We start from the raw sequence: 7,615 nt of genomic DNA on the forward strand, positions 1-7,615 counted from the left end.
AGAAATTGAAATTTCTTAGGGTCCATTGTTTGAAAAGTCCGATGGCCTTTCCTAAAGAAGGACATCTATCTCTCTTTAGAATATCTTCACTTTGGCCAGATGGTTGCACGACCAACAAAACAACACAAACTAAAACAAACAGAAACAAATGCCCTCCCCCACAAACAAACAAATTTCAAGTGAAGGAAAACCACAGAAAGGAGCTAAAATCTGTGACCATATTCCTTATAAGTCACAGGCTGACTTTTAAGGGTGCAGATATAGAGCAAGGCTCCAAAGGCCCTAGAAAATAGCTGGGGAGTCATATACTGAATGGAGCTCTCAGCAGTTCTGAAGAGCTGAAGAAGTAAGGCTGTTGACCTTAGGGTTTAAACCACACTGAAATGCAGTAGCCTTGGGTAAACAGATTTCAATTGAGGCCTCAGAAAGGCCACGCCCAAAGTAAAGGCCACAGCCCAGCAGGACAGACACTTTAGGAAGAACCTTGCCCTGGATTAAAGGGCAAAACTACAATAGATCAGCCATTATAGAGCTTAATATATTCCCCAGTGAGATCAAAGTTATCCATTCTGAAAGAAACATTTTGTGTGCTTTATTCTTGTGGTGTGTGTGTGTGTGTGTGTGTTGTGCTGGTGGTAGGTTCAGTTGTTTTTGTGGGAATTCCTGGTTTTGAGAGTGTCTCAATGTGTAGCCCCTGGCTGGCGTGAAACTCAATGCACAGATCAGGTTATCCTCAAACACCCAGAGTTCCACCTGCCTCCCAAGTGCTGGGGGGATTAAAGGTGTGTGCCACCTCTGCCCAGCCATAAGCCAGGCTGTACTCAAGAATGACTTTGAGGCCGGGTGTGGTGGCGCACGCCTTTAATCCCAGCACTCGGGAGGCAGAGGCAGACGGATTGCTGTGAGTTCGAGGCCAGCCTGGACTACAAAGTGAGTCCAGGACAGTCAAGGCTACACACAGAGAAACCCTGTCTTGGAAAACCAAAACCAAACAAAAACAAACAAACAAACAAAAGAATGACTTTGAGCCAGGCGTGGTGGCCAGCCTGGTCTACAAAGCAAATTCAGGACAGCTAAGGCTACACAGAGAAACCCTGTCTCGGGAAAAAAAAAAAAAAAAAAAAAAAAAAGGCCGGAGCTTTACTAAACAAAGTTCTGTGAGTTGCCAACAATTGGATAATCTTAAAATTAAAGTTGTAATTGAAGGGGCATCCTGGCCGCCTGGGTTATATTGTAAGACCCTGTCTCTGCCGGGCGTGGTGGTGCACGCCTTTAATCCCAGCACTCGGGAGGCAGAGGCAGGCGGATTGCTGTGAGTTCGAGGCCAGCCTGGTCTATAAAGTGAGTCCAGGATGGCCAAGGCTACACAGAGAAACCCTGTCTCGAAAAACCAAAAACAAAACAAAACAAAAAGACCCTGTCTCCATCACAATAAATAAACTAGTGCTACACCTTCAAGTTCTTCCTGATGCTTATGGCCCTTACTGTCTGATTTAAATGTCATCAGTATTAAGTGATGCCACCAGAAAACAGCTGCTGACTTATGCTAGTAGAGGTGGTATAATGCTGTGACTTGTCATCTTTGTCACGTCCATCCCCCTGTATCACCCCTCCGCCCCCACCCCAGATTTTCAAGACAAGGTCTTGTCTTCCTGGCTGCCGTGCCTCTGTAGAACAGACTGGCCTCAGACTCACAAGGATCCGCCCGAGCGCTGGAATTAAAGGCATGTGCCACCACTACCTGGCAACGCAAATCTTTTATATCTCAAATGTGGTCTAAAAAATTGGTTTGTTTGAGCTGGGTGCAAGTGGTACACTCCTGATCTACAAACCGAGTCCAGGGCAACACAGAGAAACCCTGTCTTGAAAAAAAAAACTTTTTAAAACTGGTTTTGGGGGCTAGAAAAGTGGCTCAGCGGTGAAGGGCACTGGCTGCTCTTCTAGAGGACTTGGGTTCAATTCCCAGCACCTAGATCGCAGCTGACAGCTGTCTGTAACTCTACTTCCCGGGGACCTGAAAAACACCAATGCACCTAAATTAAAAATAAACTGCTAGCTAGGCAATTTAATAATAATAATTTAACAATAATAGTAATGAAGAATTTTTTAAATTAGTTGTTGTTAGACTATATAATTCAGACATTTTGATTCTCTCTCTGCTGAAAAGATCATGTTAAAAGCTGTCAGACTCCATTTTGTTAGAAGCAGCCTAACTCCATCCAAAAGCTCACCAACTCTGCGAAAATTCCCTGCCAGAGGGTCAAGCTGACCTTATACTAAGCTACACTCTGTTTTCACCTTTGTTACCTATTACTTGGTGGTGTCATAATTCATACTTTGCTATCTACATACTTGGTTACACTTTGGATGTACCCTAAAACACTGGCAGGAACACTTTTTTTTTTTTAAGGTTTTTCGAGACAAGGTTTCTCTGTGTAACCCTGGCTGTCCTGGACTTGCTTTTGTAGACCAGGCTGGCCTCGAACTCACAGAGATCCGCCTGCCTCTGCCTCCCGAGTGCTGGGGTTAAAGGCATGCGTCACCATGCTCAGCTGCCAGGAACACTTTCAAGATTAGCTAGAACTTCTTGTTAGCAAAATAAATGAGTCAGAGCTGACCACCCTGTTCCCCCGTCTGCCCCCCTGTATGAGCTATTTATGGTTTTCACCTTTAAATATGCAATACAACTTCCCCTCAAGGATGCAGTTCAGATCCTGAACTGGTCTCCTCCCTGAGCTCAGAAAATAAAGCTTTCATTTTTAAGCTTCTGTGTCTGCAGTGAGTTTTCTTGGCTTCCACCCCAAACCCAACATCTCCCTCCCTCCCCCATTCTCTCTCTCCCTCTCTGTGTGTACACTTTTCTCTATTTCCCCTAGACCCCCCCTTCCCCTCCCCCACCTCTGTCTTTCTCTGCATGGCGACTTCACTGAATCTCCCCCTCCTGGTGGATGAACCCGCCAAGATCTGCTCCCAATAAACCTACATTTATATACTCTAAAAGAAAAATATTGGTTGTTCAAGGCCAGGCATAGTAAATGTCCATTTGTAGTCCCAGTTCTTGGGAAGTGGAGACAGGAGGAGTTCAAGGTCACGTTATTACATCCTAAGTGTGAAGCCAGCCTGGGCTACATGAGACCTGTCTCAAACAAAACAAGAGGCCGAGCGTGGTGGCGCACGCCTTTAATCCCAGCACTCGGGAGGCAGAGGCAGGTGGATCGATTTGAGTTCGAGGCCAGCCTGGTCTACAAAGTGAGTCCAGGACAGCCAGGGCCACACAGAGAAACCCTGTCTTGAAAAACCAAAAACAAAACAAAACAACCCACCCACAATAATCTCAAGAATTGGTTGTACCAGGAATAGATGGGAAAAGATGACAATGGGCAGGAGAAAAGAAGGTAAACCAAATGAAGTGCTGGGACCTGGTTTATCCCAGTGTTACCCATGTCCTCTCCTGAAGGGAATAGCCTGCTAAGATAATATGAATGCACTTCATATCACTAGGTAAACATGCTTCTCCTTCTACTCCCTCTCTTAGTGTCAAGGAAAAAACATCAGACACTAACTTTTGATTCCCTGATAAGAGAACTATAGCTGGGTGTGGGGGTAGCTCATGCCTGAGGTGCAGGGCAAATGATCAGTTCAAAGTCATTCTTTTTTTGGGAGGGAGGGTTTCTTTTCTTTCTTTCTTTCTTCTTCTTCTTCTTCTTCTTTTTTTTTTTTTTTTTTGTTGTTTGTTTGTTTGTTTTTTTTTTTTTCAAGACAGTTTCTCTGTGCTAACCTTGGCTGTCCTGGACTCGCTTTGTAGATCAGGCTGGCTTCAAACTCACAGCCATCCTCCTCCTGAGTGCTGGGATTAAAGGTGTACATCACCACCATCACCACTGCCTGGGTCAAAATGAGCTTTTCCTTTTTTTTTTTTTGGTTTTCCGAGACAGGGTTTCTCTGTGTAGCCTTGGCTGTCTTTGTAGACTCACTCTGTACATCAGGCTGGCCTCGAACTCATAGTGATCCTCCTGCCTCTACCTCCTGAGTGCTGGGATTAAAGGTGTGTACCACCACACCTGCTGAGTTTACAATTTACAACAGGTTTGTACTCGTGTTTAGCCTGAAGGTTATGTGCATGTTTGCTTGGTGTGGTTGGAGGGCAGAAGGCACTGGATTCCCCATAACCGTAATTAGGGATAGTTGTGGGTAATGGGAACTGAACCCAGACCCTCTGCAAGAGCAGTAAGTGCTCTTAACTTCCGGGCCTTCTCTCCAGCCCTCCCCCCCTGCCCCCCCCCCCCCCCCCCCCCGGCCCCACGGTTTAAATTCCTACTTGGCTATCAGTAGTGTACATATAGGGTGGAAAAACAGAGACACGTAAAACTGAACACCATCCCTGTGCCATTTCCTTTGGGGAGGAGGAGGCATAGGCAAGGAATTTGTCTCCTATGCCGGCTTTGAATCTAAGATCCTCCGGCTCAGCATCTAGAATGCTGGCATGCTGGACTTTAACATCACTGGAATTGGAAAACCATTTCTTCCTCCTAAGATAATGAGTAATTCAAGTGTTTAAAAATTCTTTACCTACTAGGATTGTACTTTGTACTCCTTTAATCCCAGCACTTGGGAAACAAAGGCAAGTGGATCTTGAGCTCAAGGCCAGTCTAGTCTACATAGCCACACCGGGAGCTCCAGACCAACCAGGAATAGATACACAATAACTTTAAAAAAAAAAAAATGCTGTCAGGCCAGGCATGATGGCCCATGCCTTTAATCCCAGCACTCAGGAGGCAAAGACAGGGAGATCTCTGTGAGTCTGAGGCCAGCTTGGTCTACAAAGTGAGTGCAGGACAACCAAGGCTGTTACACAGAGAAACCCTGTCTGGAACAAACCCTCTACCCCCCCACCTCCCACCCCAACCCCCACTGCTCTTTCCTTTAAACACTTGGCTCTGCAATAGTAAGGTTATACTTTTAGGTTCTGTCCTCTTGGAATCTAGTACACTCTTATTTATTGTTTGACTCGAAGACATTTCCAGCTTATCCAGTCTAATTTCAGCGCATGTTTGTACCAAACAGATTCCTAATTTGAAACAGAATAATGTGAAGCAATCGGCCAGAACTGCCCTGAGAATGCAGAACCCAAGGGCCTCTGCTTGCTCTTGCTCATTGCTAATGCCCCTGTCAAAGTACTAGCAAATAATTTTAAGAAATAAATTAGCAGCCGGGCAGTGGTGGCGCATGCCTTTAATCCCAGCACTTGGGAGGCAGAGGCAGGAGGATCTCTGAGAGAGTTCCAGGAAAGCTAGAGCTGTTACAGAGAAACCCTGTCTCAAAAAACCAAAATAAGTAAATAAAAGAAATAAATTAGCGAGGCCAGCCTGGTCTACAAAATGAGTCTAAGACAGCCACGGCCACACAGAGAAAAACCTGTCTCAAAAAAAACCAAAACCAAACAAAATAAAAAAAGGACATAAATTAGCTGGGCATGGTGGTGCATGCCTTTAATCATATCACTTTGGAGGCAGATCTCTGAGTTCGAGGCCAGCTTGGTCTACAGAGCAAGTTCAAGGCAGCCAGAGCTGCACAGAAACCCTGCGTTGAAAAACCAAAAAAGAAAAAGAAAAGATTTTGATCTCTTCTTCCCATCTTACAGGCTCCTCAATTTAAAGCAGTCACAGGAAGCCAACAAGCAGGCAAGTCTGAGGAGCATATCCTCACCATACAACTCCGTCTGGCCTGAAACCTGTAACCCTCCAGGCTGTTTCCTGAGCGCTGGGATTGCAGATGTGGTAACATACCTGCCTCACTTAAGAAGTAAATACTACTTCCAGTTAGCAACAGCAGGAGAACTGACAGGCTGGGCGCAGTGACACAAGCCTGTAATCCCAGCACTCGGGAGGCAGAGGCACGTGGATCTCTGTGAGTTTGAGGCCAGCCTGGTCTACAAAGCCAGTCCCAGCACAGCCAAGGCTACACAGAGAAACCCCATCTCAATAAATAAATAAATAAATAAATAAAAAGGAAAGCACGGCAGTTGGAGCCTCACCAGTTTAGGTCGACTATTTATATTGGGCACAATGGAACACACATGAACTTCTGCACTTAGGAGGTAAGGGTAGAAGCAAGCAGCAAGGCCAGCCTATCCTACATGAGGCTCTGACTCAAAGGCAGTAAATTACAGAAACACTTACTTCAGCTCTAGGGACCATCCTGTGTATCTCTTATCTAGTACTGGGTGAGACGGAGAACCTACTAGAGTAGGGTTATGTCCCCTGCCTCTCCGGGAGGCAGGTAATTCCTACCTTTAGTAAACACAGGCAGAAAACACTGGGATTGGTGTTATACATGACAAATTCTTTATTTTCTTAATATTACAACAAACACTGAAACACAGCATAGCAAATATTCAGAAAATCTATTATGCCATGATAAGATTTAAAAACAAACAAGATCTTGCTGGTGCTAAGATTAGAACCTGGGTCTAGAAATGAAGTTTCTTGCAAGTAGGGGTAGGGTAAGGTTGTCCTTAGAGAATCAACCCACCATGTGCATCTGCTTAGTTTCCAATAGAGTTCAGTGGTAGAGCGAAAAACAAGCTTGAAGCCCTGGCTCCCTCCTACCCCAGTCCTAATTTACTGTGCAAACGCAAAAACTGGTAAGGCTTGATATTTACCTTCTGTGATAGTAAATCCATCCCCATACCCCCAATCACCCTTATCTAAATGTTCTTCAAGGAAGGTCAAATCCTAACTGTGGCCCCCAGACCAACCTGACACCTACAGCTTTCTCAGTAGCCAGGTGCTCAAGTTAGCTGAGTTCTATGTAATTTTAATCCTATCCTGCCAGTGAAGCTCCAGGCCCAGGCAGTTACTTTTAATCATCAACCTATCCAAGCATCTGGGGGAGGGGAAGAGAGAAGGTGGCCTTTTCCTAAGTTGTGGAAGCTGTTATTTTTAAGGCTTTCTTTAAAAACCTAAAAAACAAAACAAACTATGTCTTCTTTTAAATAAAAGTTTGCATTAAGCATATACAGCCACAACTTGGAATCCTGGGAAAATTAATAATTTCCCCTTAACAATTCCCTGTTGGTAATAAAGAACCCCAAAATTGCTTGGGAGCTTGATGTGCCTCACCAATGAATATTTGAGAAAATCAGACATGTTGATTACACCTTGAGACAAGCCGCCCTAGGGGCAGTGGCTTAGTAGAGCAGCCTAAGGCAGAGTAGACAACGGGAACCTCAGCTTACCTCTAAATGCTGGACAATTCAGGTCTACCGGAATGGAAATTTCTAAGTGTCTTCCTTTCTGCCATCCACAGGTCTCTCACCACTACTACTTTCCTGAGAATAAACACTTTACCAACAACACTTTCAGAAAAAAGTTGGGAGATAAATCAATGGAACTCAGAATCAGACATTTAACAAGGGTAGCCATTACTTGCGAACTGTACATCTTTGGGGGAGAATAAAAACCCCTGAGGATCCCAAGCTAACCAGAGAAGTCCATCCAAGTCTGTCACAATTGGTCAAACAACTGGTCCCTTTCCTCATTCTCACAATGCAATGAACTTAATGCACACAGCTTTAGCTATGGCTCTACACATAGCTAGCTCATCAGCCACCTCC

The sequence above is a fragment of the Acomys russatus genome, chromosome 26 (assembly GCF_903995435.1).
Source record: "Acomys russatus chromosome 26, mAcoRus1.1, whole genome shotgun sequence".
Classification (NCBI taxonomy): Eukaryota; Metazoa; Chordata; class Mammalia; order Rodentia; family Muridae; genus Acomys; species Acomys russatus.